The sequence below is a fragment of the Dermochelys coriacea genome, chromosome 2, assembly GCF_009764565.3.
Source record: "Dermochelys coriacea isolate rDerCor1 chromosome 2, rDerCor1.pri.v4, whole genome shotgun sequence".
NCBI classification, from domain to species: Eukaryota; Metazoa; Chordata; order Testudines; family Dermochelyidae; genus Dermochelys; species Dermochelys coriacea.
In genome coordinates this window covers 15,548,982-15,566,629 of record NC_050069.1, presented here as the reverse complement: position 1 = coordinate 15,566,629, position 17,648 = coordinate 15,548,982, and positions in this window count along the sequence as shown.

Sequence of the window (17,648 nt, the reverse complement as noted above, 5' to 3'; positions counted from 1 at the left end):
GCAGCAAAATCAAGACGAGGAGGTTTTGCTCTAAGGACATATATTTTCATATCTGTTTTAGTAAGATCACTGTTAACTCTTCATTTGAACAAATAGTTTGTCTTTGCTTGGAGTATGCCTTTTGATTAGTGCCTAGGAATTCAGTTGGAGACACACGCTGAATTCATTCTGTTGATTGTGATCTGAAGTATCCTCTCAGGTGAGAAATGCAAAATACATTTATTCCATTTTAATTAGAACTCCAGCATATCCTCAGCCTTGTAAGCAAATGACAGTTCTGAAGAGAAGAAAAGAAAGCTATTTTCTTTAGGTTTTCAGCACACCATGATAGATATGGAATATGACAGAAGGGACTAAAAGTTAATAGGAATCATTAATCAAAATATGCCCTCTTAGCAAATAGCCATTCAGCTGTCGTATCATATGTCTTTCATTTCGTGACACACAATCCTAGACCTTTACAATTGTTCCCGTCCTGCAGGGTGAATTCAACTGAATAACACTGAATTCCTTTTTTTTTTTTTAATGCAGACAGGATAAATTTTAAAGGGCTGTATCATCCCTTATTTAAAATACTGCAGTGTTTGACAGTGATGACACAACACATTGGAGCAATACTAAACTGTAGTGATTTGGACCATTAGTCTAAAACATGTAAGGGACATGGACCTCCATGTTGTGTCAATGCAAACATGTCATGTTGATTGCAAACGTGATGTGACATAACACAATGTGATTGGGCACAGGCAGGTTAAGGACCTCCTAATTTTCAGCTTTGGTATTCAGGGTGTAAAGAAAGAATGTGAGCAGAGGCAAGGCAGCTAAGGCACCTGAGGAGAGGGAGTTCTATTCCCAGCTCTCTCCCATGTTTCCGGTACAGCCTTGGGCAAGCCACCACTTCTGTTTTCTTTCCCACCATTTGTCTGTCAGAGCTGTTCAGTGTAAGTTCCACAGAGCAGGAACTATGTGTTTGTACAGCACCTAGCATCACTGGGCACTCCAGGTGCTACAAAAATATAGATAATACTAATAATTAGTCCAGACAACAGAGGAGTGTAGGGACCTCTGGTTCCCATGGTTTGACTGCTTCACTATTTAAAAGTGTGTAGACTTGCAAATATTAAAATAGAGAAACAATCCAAAATGTGTGTGTGTTGTGGGGGAACCAAACACAAAAGAACCATGATAAATCATTTGGCACTTCATCATCTGGCCTCTTCAAGATAAAAAAGTACTGATAAGGGACATTAAGAGCAATTAAGTCCTAGCTTATGATGTGGATTGGGCAGTGCTCAAACCTTCATTTTCAGTTCTGTACAGTTTGATTCTACTGTGCATTGTCTCGTCCATGAATAATGAATCCCACTGGCATTATTACTTATTATTATTAGGGCTGTCCAGCGATTTAAAAAAATTAATCACTGTTAATCATGTAATTAAAAAATTAATCACAATTAATTGTGCGATTAATCGCACTGTTAAACAATAATAGAATATCATTTATTTAAATATTTTGGATGTTTCCTACATTTTAAAATATATTGATTTCAATTAAAACACAAAATACAAAGTCTACTGTGCTCACTTTATATTTATTTTTGATTAGAAGTATTTGCACAAAAGATAAAAACAAAAGAAATAGTATTTTTCAATTCACCTAATACAAGTACTGTAGTGCAATATCTTTATTATGAAAGGTGAACTTACAAATGTAGAATTATGTACTAAAAAACCTGCATTCAAAAATAAAACAATGTAAAATTTTAGAGCCTGCTAGCCAACTCAGTCCTACTTCCTTTTCAACCAATTGCTCAGACAAACACGTTTGTTTACATTTGAAGGAGATAATGCTGCCTGCTTCTTGTTTACAATGTCACCTGAAAGTGAGAACAGGTGTTATCTTGCTACCGCTGCTACAACAGTGCCATGAGATTTACGTGCTAAAGATTCATATGTCCCTTCATGCTTCAACCACCATTCCAGAGGACATGCATCCATGGTGATGATGGGTTCTGCTCGTTAATGATCCAAAGCAGTGAGAACCAACACATGTTCATTTTTATTATCTGAGTCAAATGCCACCAGCAGAAGGTTGATTTTCTTTTTTGGTGGTTTGGGTTCTGTAGTTTCCGCATCAGAGTGTTGCTCTTTTAAGACTTTTCAAAGCATACTCCACATCTCATCCCTCTCAGATTTTGAAAGGTACTTCAGATTCTTAAACCTTGAGTCGAGTCCTGTAGCTATCTTTAGAAATCTCACATTGGTACCTTCTTTATGTTTTGTCAAATCTGCAGTGAAAGTGTTCTTAAAATGAACAACCTGTGCTGTGTCATCATCTGAGATCGCTATAACATGAAATATATGGCAGAATGCAGGTAAAATAGAGAAGGGGTCATAATAAGTTCAGATGTCTGAAGCCTGAGAAATTCAGATTGGAAATATGATGCAACTTTTTAACAGTGGGAGCAATTAACCAATGGAACACCTTGCCAAGAGAAGTGGTTGATTCATCACCATCTTGATTCTTTAAATCAAGACCGGATGCCTTCCTAAATGATATGCTCTAGTGAAACCATAAATTATTGAGCCTGACATCTTTCATTTACAAAGAGAGGAACAATACCTCTCTCCATTGCAAGTGATGTCCTACTCGTCTGTGTTACTCAGGAGGTAAAACTATATAAACATAGTGATCCCTTCTGGACAGTCCCTGCCCAGAGAGCTTCAATCTAGAAGGCAAACAAGATCTCATGAAAGAAGTGAGTCTTTAGGGGAGAGTGAAATGGGGAGGGGAACCTGCCACAATGGGACAGGGTAGGGGGTGGCAATCTGCACGCAGACTTCACAGCAGAAGGCACAAACTGGAAAGGAAAAAAGAAAAAGGGAAGCAGCAATGCTGGCATTATTTACAAATCAAAATGGTTGCATATCAGATGGTATTTATTTAATTTAATTTATTTATTTCTATTACTATAGCAGCTGGGAATCCCAGTCACGGCCCAAGGCACCATTGCACTAGGTGCGGTACAAACACAGAACAAAACAACAGTCCCCACTCCAAAGAGCTTATGAAGAGCTGGTCTAAGTAGGACAAGAAGACAAGAGGTGGATACAGACAGATGAGGTAGCACAAGGAAATGACATTGGTCCATGTGATCAGCAGTGGGGTTTCACACTGCTTCTTCCAGCAGCCTACCTCTTATCAAATTTTTTTGAAGGTCTCACAGCAAAGAAGGGTTCTGAAGATAAAGCTTTCATTGTGTGGATGTTTCCAGGGAGCTCCTTCCAAATGACAGGGGCAGCCTGGCAGAAAGCTCCAAAGTGCCTGTTTGAAAATTAAATAAGCAGACAATGGAATCTGAAATCAGGATCAATTAGAGGTGCAGTTGACATCTAAGTACAGAATAAAAGAGAGGATAGGTAGGGTGGGGAGAGGCTGTGAAGGACCTTGAAAGTGAAGAGAAGCAGCTCACATTTCACGCAACAGAGAAGGAATCAAAGAGAGGGGGGACATGATCAAAGTGACAAGAGAGGAGACGGATCTTTATAGCAGCACTCAGAATGGACATGAGCGAGACAAGGCTGCATTAGTCAGGGCCAGAGAAAGGGATGTTTCAGTAATCGAGATGAGATGATGAGACCCTGGACAAGAGTTTATGTGTCCGGACAGGAATGGTTGTTTCTCAGGGTATGTCTACACTTGAGCTGGAGGTGTAATTTCCAGCTTGCTTAGTCAAACGTGCACTTGCTTTGATCGAACTAGTACTTTAAATGCAACCGCAGCAGTGTGGGTAGCAGGATAGACTAGTCACAGTGAGTACAACCTCGCCTGGGACAGTTACTTGGGCAGCTAGCCCATGCTGCCATCCACACAATGGCTACACTTCTGTTTTTTATCATGATAGTTCAATCCAAGCTAGCACACACACATCTACATAAGCTGGAAATTGCACACCTAGCTTGGGTGCAGACACACCCTTAGAGATGTTATGCAGAAAGAATCAGCAGGATATTGACATCAACTGCATGTCAGGACCTAAAGAGAAGTCCAACTTTAAGATGCTGCCCAGGATGGTGGTGTCCACAGTGATCAAGAAAGGAGGTAGGGAGGGAAGATTAAGAGTTCTGCTTTATCCATGTTGAGCTTGATCTGATAGCTAGACATCCTGCGGATGTCCAAGAGACAGGCTGAGATTTTAAGGTGGATAGGTAGATATTGTAGGCTGGACAGATTTTATGGTAGTTATTGTAGGCTATGTATATCATTAGTGCATTGTTTACTCCCAAAGCATTCAAGAAGATGCATCTTCCATTGTCTTCTCTCTGTAAAGTTATTTTTTAAATTACCTTTGAAATTCTGTAGCAAACCAACTGTTCTAGCTTCAGCAATCCCTAGGTGGGCTGATAACACATCATAACTAGCAAATAGAATGCCATTGATTCAAAAACGTATGAGACTCCTGCCAGGAAATCATTACAAACAATGAGGAAGCCACTGAATACTATATGTGCACAAGTCAAATGACTTTTTTTCCAGAGAGAAAACTTAATGAGTGTACTGAAGAAGAGAGTCGTTTTTAAATGAGCCTGTACAATGGAAGAAACCTTTGGTGACAAGAAGGGCCACTTTGTACATCTGACTGCCCCTCCCCATCTATTTGTCTATGTACTCCCCATACCTCCTGACCTGAACCAGGACTAACGTGTATGTCTCCTTGAGCGCGTAGAATAATAGAATATCAGGGTTGGAAGGGACCTCAGGAGGTCATCTAGTCGGACCAATCCCCAACTAAATAGATGGTCTTGTTTCAGTACTTTTACTTAACAAAAGTATTCCATAATGAAAGGTCCTCCCTTGCAATAGCTAGGCAAGGAAGGGCTCCGTACCCAGCATGACTGGGATAGGATCATTTGGTTCAGGGGAAGCATATGCCAGTCATAACCCAGGAGTATCAGGGAGTGACCACCATGAAGTATAACCCAGGGTGTAGCCTCCTCATTACAAATAGACAAGTATCTCAGGGACAAGGGGAAGAACATAATGGAAAATGAATGGAGGATAACTGAACCAGTGGAAACTAACATAAGACCCTGGAACTGACAAATTGTCAGGATAGGCCCTGCAGTACAAGCATAGCATGTGCTGCCTAGGTTGGCAGGCCTGATGTGGCGACATAAACATAAACAAAATTTTGGCCCAAGGGGACTTAAAAATTCTGTAGCAAAACCAGGACTTGGAAGCCAAGAGTCCTAGCTGCCATTCCTCCTGCTATAATCAGCAAACCTTGCAATGGTTGGACAGCAAACTGGAAAGAGGAGGGAGAGATAAATGTGCAGGTACTGTAAAGATGTGTGGCTGAATCCACATACAGACACTACACTTATCTTGTTTGCTGTGCTAATGCTTGAAGAACAGGCTGCACTTTGAAAGCAGGTAACTATAATATTGGTAATGATTAGAGCTGGTCAGAAAACAGAATTTCTGTCCCCTAGGAAATTCTGACATTTCAAAATTTGTTTTCATTCCAACTTGGGCCAAAAAGTACAAACTTCAAAATTTTGCAAAATGTCAATGTTTTGTTTTGAGTGAAATGAAACAGCTGAACATTACCAAAATTGAAATGATTTGTTTTTATTTGTTGAAATGACCTGAAACACTTCATTTTCTTATCATTCACACAGTGTCTTATGGGAACTGTAGTTCCAGTGCCCACTCTCCCTATGGGTCAGGCTTTCTGGCTGCCCTACACTTCTCATAATGCATCAGAGTCACATGACTTCAATGGTGCACCACCTCGCTTGATCCCCATGTTGCATTTGGGAGATGTATCCTCCAAGGATCCTGGCCCATAAGGGAGAATGGAGACCAGAACTACAAATCCCATAAAGCAATATGTGAACAATATGGAAATGCTGTTTAATGTTGAAATGACAACATTTGTCTAAAAGACAAACTGACCAGTTCTAATCATGACCTACATTTCTGTAGAACCTATTTGCTTATTCTTTCTGAGCCAGAAAAAGATTCACAAATTAGACAGAATTTAGAGAGACCCAACAAAAACATGTAAGAAGCTGGAGGAACTTATTTATTAGTAAAAATTTTTAAAAACCCTAATAATATAGAACTTGTCTATGTGGTGACTAATGCAGAACAGAATAGAGGGCCAAGTGTTAATGACTAGAGGTCCACTTACGTGTATAAAATATATACGTACTCTCTATGTAGCTTTCTATGACTCAGCCTGCGTATGGCTGTTTAGACTTCTGAATATCCATTTGCCCAGGCTTTTGTTGTAACTGCACAATCACACTTGTATTTCTGAGCACACAAATGGGCTTCTATCCCTTCAAAAGGTGACCCTGAGAATCCGCAAGTGACAACAAACACCAAAGAGGGAGAGGAATTCTTTTGGGTAGTCCAAGAGATTAACAGAATGCAACTGTGCCAAGGAAACTGTAGGCTGACTGTTAAGAATCATTTCAAACAATGAAGTCTGCTAAAATGTGGGAACATATCTCCCAAAGGAAGTGGTAGAAGCCCATTCCCTTGAGGGGTACTTACAGGGCATGATTTACCTCAGGGATCGGCAACCTTTGGCATGCGGCCCATCAGGGAAATCCAATGTAGGGCCAAGACAGTTTGTTTACCTGCAGCGTCCACAGGTTCGGCCGATCACAGCTCCCACTGGCCATGGTTTGCTGTTCCAGGCCAATGGGGGCTGCGGAAAGCGGCGGTCAGCACATCCCTCAGCCCACACCGCTTCCCACAGCCCCCATTGGCCTGGAACAGTGAACCATGGCCAGTGGAAGCTGCGATCATCCGAACCTGCAGACTCTGCAGGTAAACAAACTGTCTCATCCCGCCAGCAGATTTCCCTGACAGGCCACATGCCAAAGGTTGCCAATCCCTGATTTACCACTATGTCACTCCAGTATTACACTGGTTATGCCACTGAAATAATGAAGCTATTCTAGCATAAAACTGGGGTCATAGTCGTGAATCCAGCCACACTACAAGGAATAATTCGGCATTGGCAAAAGATAAATCTTCTCCATTTCCAGTTATTCTTATTCATCGCTGTGCACCAGGTCAAAGTCACTTGCACAGACCAACTGCTGCCATGGTCACTGTCCTAAGAGGCCTCTTTACTGAAAGACCCAGACACCAGCTTCATCTTCGATCAGCACACTCTGACAGCAGCTTGCCATACATGCCGAATAGCAGTTTGAATCTCAACCAAGGCACAGCCATCATTTGCCAGCATCTTAATTGCCAGATTCTCCTCTGCTCCTGTTCAGGCACGTAATAGTAACCAACAATCAGATGCACATTGGGAAAACACTTGAATGGTTTGGGGAGGGGGCTCTGTTTCCTGCTTTCCACAAACGTTCTAGGCCAGGTATTCAGCTAGTGTTAAATTAGCAAAACTCCACTGAGGTCCATGGGACCCTATGAGAGGCATTAGCCTTTTTTAAGAGGTTCTGGTTAGGTATAATCATATGATAATGTGGCACAGTGAACTGTAGATGAGCAGAAGAAGAGACCTATTAGATCATCAGGCTCATTCCCCAGCATTCTTGACAATATATGGGTTAGTGCTTTATTCAGTCTTGTTTTAAATAGCCCATGTGATACGGTTTCCCATGTTTCCCTTGGGAAATTTTTTCACAGGTTAACACAAGCTTTACGCCTACATTTCTCTTTTCTCAATAGTCATCCTAAATTTCTCTGTTCTTAATTTCATCCCTTTACTCCTACAGCAGTTACATACACACACCCTGTTGTCGTGCTACAAATATACCTCCTCTTTGGTTTTACACCCTGCAAATGCATTGACTGTTATCTCCCCATTTAGAGGCAGATTCTGACACTCTTGCTCACACTGAATATTACATTACTCCACAAGTAATCTCCTTAGTTTCAGTGGGATTACCTCGTAGAGTAAGGTACTACTCAATGTACAAAAAGCAGAATCTAGCTCTTAGTCATCATTGACCAAGCTCTATTTATTTACCATTTTTGGGCACTGTGGACAAGTTTGAGTCCATAATTGTCCTCATAATTTGGCTCTAACAGCTTCATAATATTTGTTGTGTGTTTCTGAGAACTTGCTCCCATCTATACTTCTTCCAGCTATTAAAATTTATGCTACCGAAGTTACCAGACCATGGAATAGCATTCTAGGTTGTGGAGGGGGGTCTTTCCAGAGTTGTATGGAGACAAGCTCTTCCAATTCCTTGCTGCAAGATGCAATGAGGTCTCTACATAGGCAGCTCCAACTTACTACAGTGACTGGACAGAAAGAAAATGCATGAAGTCTACTAGTGGCCAAATTACCAGGCTACCAGCAACATCCAGAGTTATGCTTCCCAGCCCCAAACTCTGATCCTGTGACCATGAGTTGAAAGGATAAAAGAGGAGGGGGTGATTTTCGCAGTTATATGATTCTAAACGTTTGGGACAGATTTCACTGCTAGTCCAGCTGTCCTGTCATTTTTATTATTACATTATATTATCATTATTATTAATTATATTTCGGTAGTAGGAGGTCCCTGAAATCCTTTAGGTCCTTTAGAAATCGGTTATTGCTGTTTACAACAGTAACAATTTTGAATATTTAGTATTATATTTGTATTATATGTATTTGCTATTTTTGTGAATAGCTAAATAAATTCTGTAATCAGAGAAATGAGGGATGTCCCTTTAAGATAGGGCGGGGCACTCGGAGGCAGCTTTTGTAGGGCCCAGCGAGCAGATGTGTGTGTGCGTGTGCTGCTGCGCCAGGAGGTTGGCTTGTAGCTGGGCGCTGCGGAGGTCTCAACCTATAAGACGCTTCCAAAAATGGTTTTGGATTCCCAGAATAAATAAAGATCTTCCAAAGCTACATTTTGTCCTGGAAGCAGTGACAATAGCATCTAGTCCAATACAAACATACAAGAATGGGGGATGGGGATACAATATGCAAATGAATGAAACTGATGGAAAATTGGCACAACTTGGTTAGCTACCTGCATTGTAGGATGTTGTGTTATGTTTGTTTTTATTACTGTCAAAGAGGGGAGAGGAAAGGAAAGGAAAGGAAAGGAAAGGAGGCATCACAACTTGTCACTTTTCTAACCATGATTCAAAGATTATAAGGCAGAAGGGACGGCTAGTCTGACCTGTATAACACCGGCCAGAGAACTTCCCTGAATTAATTTCTCTTTGAACTAGAGCAGATCTTCTAGGAAAACCTCTAATTTTGATTTAAAAATGTCTAATGATGCAGAATCCCCCACAACCCTTGATACATTGTTCCAAAGGATAATTTTTGCCTTATTTGTAGACTAAATTTGTCTGGCTTCAACTTTGAGCCACTGGATCTTGTTATACTTTTGTCCACTAGACTGAAAAGCTCTTGGTTACCATACTTCTGTTCCTGTGTAGGTATTTATAGACTGTGGTCAAGTCACTCCTTAATCTTCTCTTTCATAAAATAAATAGATTAGCTCTTGGAGTTTTTCACTATAAGGCAGATTTTCTAATCCTTTAATCATTTTCATAGCTCTTTGCTGAACCCGCTCCAGTTTATCAATATCTTTTTTGAACTGTGGACACCAGAACTAGACACAGTGTTCCAGCAGCAGTCACAACAGGACAAATACAGAAGTAAAAATAACCTCCCTACTCCTACCTAGTATTCCTCTGTTTATATAACTATGATCAGAAGGCTGGGTTTTGTAGGCATCAAGGCAGAGATGAGACTTTAGGGGTATTTGAAAGAGGGTAAGGAAGTGATGGCTCAGATTTCACTGGGGAGTTTTCCCCAGGCTTCCATATGGGGAGAGATTAACAAGAATGGGACTTTTCAGCTTGGAAAAGAGACAACTAAGGGGGGATATGATAGAGGTCTATAAAATCATGACTGGTGTGGAGAAAGTAAGTAAGGAAGTGTTATTTACTCCTTCTCATAACACAAGAACAAGGGGTCACCAAATGAAATTAATAGGCATCAGGTTTAAAGGGAACAAAATAAAGTATTTTTTCACACAATGAACAGTCTACCTGTGGAATGCCTTGCCAAAGGATGTTGTGAAAATCAAGATATAACAGGGTTCAAAAAAGAACTAGATAAATTCATGGAGGATAGGTCCATCAATGGCTATTAACCATTATATTAGCCGAAGCTGGGAATGGGTGACAGGGGATGGATCACTTGATGATTACCTGTTCTGTTCATTTCCTTTGAGACACCTAGCATTGGCCACTGTCGGAAGACAGGATACTGGGCTAGATGGAACTTTGGACTGACCCAGTATGGCCGTTCTTATGTTCTTGTAGGGGCAGCATAGTAAAAAGCACAGAGGTGTTTAAAGAAGAGAGGGGGGTAGTAAAAGTTAACAGAGCAATGGTGAGAGTTCACATCACAGTAGGTAACCAGACCATCTAGGTAAAGTGGGGTTCAGTTATAAAGGGCCTTAAAATAAAAATAAGATGTTCATATTTGGTGTGGAGGTGAGTGGAAGCCAATGAAGACACCAAAAGATGTCCTAGGTCTTCCTTGGCACAGAGGTGAATTTCATTAACATAAAGCTCCTCAAATTTGCAGGAGTTCGATCCAATTAACAACATCTGTTTCTCCTGAGAAAGATGAGGGGCAAAAGCATACATGGCTTTCAGGACCAATCGTACAGGCACAGTTTCTGAAATGAGCGAGTCCCCAGTATAAGTGGATTTCATGAGTATATGTGAATGTTTTTTTAAATCTATTTTCCCTTGACTGAGTTAAGGGTGTATTTTGTAGACTTCTACATGCAGACATATGGTAAATCTTCTTTTCCACTGACAATACAAATAAACAATTTCATTTTTCAGGCCACAAATTACTTACTTGGCAGTTGATTAAATGTGTTTTGTGGCTAGAAAAAAAATATCTTGTGCTGCAGTTCACTGATACAGAAACAATTAAAATGGATTAGTTTTGCTGATGCAATTCCAGACATGTGATAATTATCCTCTTACGGGATCACTTCTGTAAAAGGATAATTCATTGGAATGAGCACAATATTTCACAAAGAAGGGAGCATCTTCATCCTATTTTCTACCACTACAAAATTATTTTATGGGCCTTAAGAAACTGGTGCTTAATGTGTCTTGGGGACTTCTTTCATTTGGTGAGTTTTTTCATAGAAGTATATGTGACCGAGGTATCCCTGGATGCTGGTTGGCAGAGGGCACGGGGTGCATAGGGTTGCACAGGGATCCCCTGGGTCAGCAGTATGTATAATAGTTCACTGAAGGGTAGCATGTGAGGTCTCTACTGGGAGCCTGTAGCACACTGGTCATCATAATCTTTGCAAAATGTATGTACAGATAATATTTAAGGAGTTATGTATCTGTACTGAAAATTATGTTCTTGAGGTCTTTGAGGTAAGGCAGGTCATCAGGAGGTGATATACTTCTGAGATGTTCCTTTCAGGCAGAAGGTAACAGACATCTCTCCCCTGTCTGGCCATATGTATACCATATGACTCTCAATGTATGTCTGTTTGCATACTGAGCCAAGGCTAAATAAGAGATAGTAAAATATATGAGAGAGGAAATCTACAGGATGCACCAATCAGCAAGAGGGAGTCCTGTTTATAAATAAAGAGAAAGGATCATTCTGGTATATCTTAGAGTGCAAAAGAACACACTGGGTGCTTCAGCTAGGAGGAAAACTGACAGTGGGCTTGTGTCATGAAAAGAGGGTCATAGCCAACCTGGCTATAAAGGGCTGCAAGGATTTGGGGTGAGCAATATTCTACTAGACATCTATTTTAATTGGGTTTTGTCAATTAAGTCTAAGCTCTAGAATGCATGTTATGATTGATGATTTATATGTAACAATTTGTTTCCAATATTACTTCTTACTACCACTTGAATCTTTATGCTTTATTAAATAAACTTAGACTTGATTTCACTATAAACATATCTCGGTGCTATGTGTTCAGGGGAGCAGTCATCTGAGGTGGAACTGGTAAACTGGGTGTAAAGTTTCTTTGGAAGCAGAGAATCTGTGAATACTGCAAGTTTCCAGTGGACTAGGGGCTGGATATTGCAGGAAATTACTTGGAGAGCTCGAGGGTTGGAATGGGACATTTGCTAACCTGTAGAGCGAGACCAGGGCCTCTGAAGCCTAGAGGGGAGAGTTTGTGTTGCCTGTGGCCAGCAGAGTTGGGGAGCTGACCTCCAGCAGGCACAGACAAGGCTTCCTCACATTATGGGTAGGCAATATCAAGCTTCCTCACAACCCTGGCACCCCCAGGAAGCATCAAAGTATATTTTGAAGTGGAATTTGGGATTCCTAGAAGGCACCAGTTTAACACAGTCCATTGTGGGAAAAAGGCCACCTATTGAAAAGATGGGATGGCTGTGGCAGCCTTCAGTTTAGTTTTCATGCTTCCATACATTGGCCCAAGGATTCAAATAAAGTTTAGTGAAATAGCTGAACTGTTAGGTACTCACCTGAAATTACCTGACCCTCCAAAACTCAGCCTTCTTATACAGTCTTGATTGGGGCTAACATAGAGCATAGGGTAGGACACTACACAGTGCAGTGGTTCTTGTTGACCCTCACGGACTCCTTCAAACACAGAGCCAGGCTTCTCACTGTAAAATGAGAGAGAGTGAAACTGGAAGGAATCTAAAGAAGGGCCACAAATGTGATAGGATTAGCAAGTAAGACATGAAAAATTTTAAGGGAGTTTAACATGTACAGTCTAGAAAAAAAGACAGAATATGTGGTAGTGTACAGCAGATAAGGGAAGGCCATGGTAAAATAATGATATTAAGAAAGGATATAGTAAGTGAAATATTAGAAGTAGAGCTAGACAAAGCTTTTCAGAAAAATAGTTTATTGGACAAAAAAAAATGCAGTTTCGGTCAACCCAAAACTATTCGCAAATTTGAGGTGAATCATTTTGTCCTTTCACAAAATGTCTAGAAGAGGAGATGGATGTGGCACTGACACCTTCCCCTGCCCACTTTATAACTTTTAGTGCCATGGTACAGGCACTCATCTGGAGTACGGGAGACCCAGGTTCAAATTCCTGTTCTGGAACACACCCAAAGCAGACTTTTTTGATTCACTGAAAATTCCAAAGCATTTTAGATTTGGTTCAACCTCAACCTGTTTTTTGTTTGTTTCAGAACAGGCAATGAACCAAAAACATCAGTTATTTGCCCAGCTCTACCTGGGAGAGAATCAGTGGAATTTAACAATACAGGCAATTAGACACTGGAATAATTTGCTGAGCATGGTAACCAAGGCTAGGTAAAACACAGTTAGGGTATGATCCTTGGAGGTACCAAGTATAGTACTTGGCCATAGTTTAGGAAAGCATCCTTTCTTCAGGACTGCACTTAAGCAGGTGCTTAATATATGCATATGCTTAAGTGCTGCCTGAACTCGAGCCTTAGTGGTGACTGAGGTAGGCTAATCCACTTAATTAACAAAAATTAACTTTTACAATGCAACATTGTGTTTATACAAAAATCTTGACATATTGAATGGTGATCAGGAACACATGATCAAGAATAGTCAACATGGATTCACCAAAGGCAAGGCATGCCAGACCAACTTGATTGCCTTCTATGATGAGTTAATTGGTTCTGTGGATATGGGGAAAGCAGTGGATGTGATATACCTTGACTTTAGCAAAGCTTTTGATATGGTCTCCCACAATATTTTTGCTAGAAAGTTAAAGAAGTATGGATTGGATGAATGGACTATAAGGTGGATAGAAAGCTGGCTAGATTGTCGGGCTCAATGGGTAATGATCAATGGCTCAATATCTAGTTGGCAGCTGGTTTTAAGCAGAGTGCCCCAGGAGTTGGTTCTGGGGCCAGTTTTGTTCAACTTCTTCATTAATGATCTGGATGATGGGATGGATTGCACCCTCAGCAAATTCACGGATCACACTAAGCTGGGGGGAGAGGTAAATATAGTGGAGGGTAGGGTGCAGAGTGAGCTAGACAAATTGGAGGATTGGGCCAAAAGAAATCTGATGAGATTCAATAAGGATAAGTGAAGAGTCCTGCATTTAGGACGGAAGAATCCCATGCACTGCTACAGGCTGGGGACCAACTGGCTAGGCAGCAGTTCTTCAGAAAAGGATCAGGGGATTACAATGGATGAGAAGCTGGATATGAGACAACAGTGTGCCAAGAAGGCACACGGCATATTGGGCAGCATTAGTAGGAGCATTGCCAGCAGATCGAGGGAAGTGACTATTCCCCTCTATTCAGCACTGGTGAGGCTACATCTGGAGTACTGCGTCCAGTTTTGGGCCCCCCACTAAGAAAGGATGTGGACAAATTGGAGAGTCCAGCAGAGGGCAATGAAAATGATTAGGGGGCTGGGTCACATAACTTCTGAGGAGAGGCTGAGGGAATTGGGCTTGTTTAGTCTGCAGAAGAGAAGTGAGGGGGGATCTGATAGCAGCCTTCAACTACTTGAAGTGGGGTTCCAAAGAAGATGGAGCTCGGCTGTTCTCAGTGGTGGTAGATGACAGAACAAGAAGCAATGGTCTCAGGTTGCAGTGGGAGAGGTCTAGGTTGGATATTAGGAAACACTATTTCACTAGGAGGGTGGTGAAGCACTGAAATGGGTTACCTAGGGAGGTGGCAGAATCTCCATCCTTGGAGGTTTTTAAGGCCCGGCTAGACGAAGCACCGGCTGGGATGATTTAGTTGGGGTTGGCCCTGCTTTGAGCAGGGGGTTGGACTAGATGATCTCCTGAGGTCTCTTCCAACCCTAATCTTCTATGATTCTATTATTCTAATGCTAAAAATATGGGAACAGCATAAAATAAATTGAATTTAAGACCCAAAAAAGCATCACAGAGGCTATAGTACCAGTTGTATTGTTCCGATTAGAAGTTCTGCGCCAACTTCATGTAAATTGTCAAAAAAAAAAGGAGGGGGGGATTAGTTAATTAAATATGAAACGGAACAAAATGAAAAGGACAGTAGGCCCTGCATTACTCATTTTGATCTTAGATCCTATTTACTTTATGCTGTCCCCATGTCTTCAGGTTTGAGTGTGCAGTGAATAAGATGAGCAAGATCTGGCCCTTTGATAGGCTCAGGATTGGATGGAATATAGTACCAGAGTGATAAAGAGATACACCAGCTACCTCACCTAACAAGGACCCTTCAAAATATCTGGGTGGGGGAAATAATTTACCGACACAACCTGCACATTGATTGAACTTCCATGGGATTAAATATCATTTAAAGTCTTCTGCAGGGCTGGTGAGCTTCTCACTCTGTCTGATCTAGCAGAGGCTTAGCCCATTCAGAGGCACTACTGACCATAGTTTTCTAACCGGAATGGAATACATAAACAACTATAGCTCTTTGTCAAATGCCTTATTCCCTGTATATGTGATGTGCCAAAAAGACAACAAATGAAAGAGAGAAAAAGCATTCTGATTTCACTCAGTTCACCAACTAAGCAGATTCTTTCCTTTTTTAAAACATGGACTGTACAGTTAGTCTATAGAGTTATTAACTTCATGATCAAAAGAAGGTCTTGAAAGAATTAAAGATTTTCAATATCATGCTGTTTTGCATGACTGAATTCCTACAGTTATTGTAGTTATTTCTTATAGGCAAGTGCAGTCAAGTTAAAGCAATGAATATTTTATAAAGAACTGTAGTTCTGCATTTTGGAAATATGATGAAACCCAGTTTATGTTTCACAATAGTTAACAGGTGAGAGCTGGGAACGTAAGTTAGGTTTAAATATTGGATATGCTCAGATATTCTCTAGTAGCCAAGTTCATTCAATAATATCTGAACAGCTGTGCACCAATAATCTTTGATGCTTCATTTTCATGATTTGCTTACAAATGGTTGACAAATAACTTCCACCAGTGCTGTGGCGACACAGGTTGTCAAAGGTTTAGCTGGAGAGATACAGGTGCTGATATCAGAGGCATATGGGTTTGGGCAGGAAGAAAAATGTTCAGAAAAGAAGATTTTGACCCACACCCTTCATTTATTATGTTTGACTTGCACTTGGTGCAGTCGCCTGCTTTTCCCTAGGACACTCCTGTTTAAGGCTCCTCTGCTTGGGTTTCCACATGGTTGCCTGAATCTCGCACCAATGGCAGAAACCAAAGTACTACAGGGAGCATAGAGATTCAGTAAGATGCCTAGAGTGCCACTGCTCAGTCAAGAGAGAACCTTTTCCCTAGAAGGGTCACCCTATGGTATTTCCCATGTGGACAGCAGTACTGTAGACAGCTGGGTACATCTCTCAGTTCTGTAGTCACCACTCTAGGCCCCGGGCATCCCTCTGTTATCTGGTAGATTCAGGCAGTTGCTCACAACTGCCATTAGTTCCATGAGGGAGACCTGACAACCCAAGTGTTTTTGGCTCTCACCCTTGTCTTTCCCACACCAGATCCACAATAAGTATCAGCTCTCTTGGGAGAAGGATCGCTCAGGAAGCTAAGAAGGCACTTCAGTCCAAAGCTGTATTCCCATTTCCCCTTCACAACACACCAGACCTCACCTCTTCCAGGTGCACGACAACCATTTTCCCAAGCCTTCAAGTCTAACCCACCCCATCTGATGCCTCTTAGCCCCATCCCAATGCCCTTGGTCACACATGCCAGCTCTAACCCCATCCAGCCCTTCTGTTCTCCCCACACCATAATCCTACCCCATCCCAGTCCTCAAGCCACATGCCCCCACTTTACCCATCCATTCTAGCTCTCTCCTTCCTACTAAATGCCCTAACTCCCCAGCCTGAACCTCATCCAAAGTTAATTCTACCCCACCTCCTCATCTGAATTTTATATATGGGAAAGGCCTGTGGGGTGAAATGGTTCCTCAAAATGAGGCAAGTCTGAGAGGAGTGGATGTTGTTGATCCAGGTGATGGGGATAAGGTAGCAATATGCATGTTGGTGTCATTTATGTAAATGAGAAAATTGAATATTAATCAAATATGCAAATAAAAGCATATCATTTGTATATAATCTTCAAATTGTGAGACCTTCAAACTTTACATGTATGGGAGTTACTTTAGATTTACAGCCATGTTAGCAGAAATTCAGGCCTCTTTTGCCTTTCTCTGCTCCTAACATTCTCATGGTAATATTGCATTTACTGCTCAGTTAGCATGCCATACAACAGTGAGTTAATCAAGTATTTCTATTGCAGGAACAAAATATATATACAAAGTTAATCAGCATCATTTGGAACATTTTGTCTTCATAGTCGTCACCTCCCACTGAACGGCATGAGACTCCCATTCAGTGATAGTTTAGGGAAGGCCGAGAAATCGAGAGCAAGCCAATTAACTTAAATGTTATTTCACAGGAAAATGGTGAAACAAAGAAAAGCACTACTACTGTAGAAAAAAAGTAGATAAAAGAGCCACGACTGAATCCTGATGGGGACACATTTCTAATTATGTTTGGCTTCAGACATTAAACTATTCAGATGGCAGATTGCTTCCTTTGCCAAAAGCATTTGAGAACTCCAGTAAATTAAAGCAGGAGTCTCTAAAGTTTAAACCTTGTAATATACAAAGCCATATTTCATGCACATCATGTGCTTTTGAAAATCAATGCCAACCATCTCGGGTAGAGGAGATATCATTTTAAAGC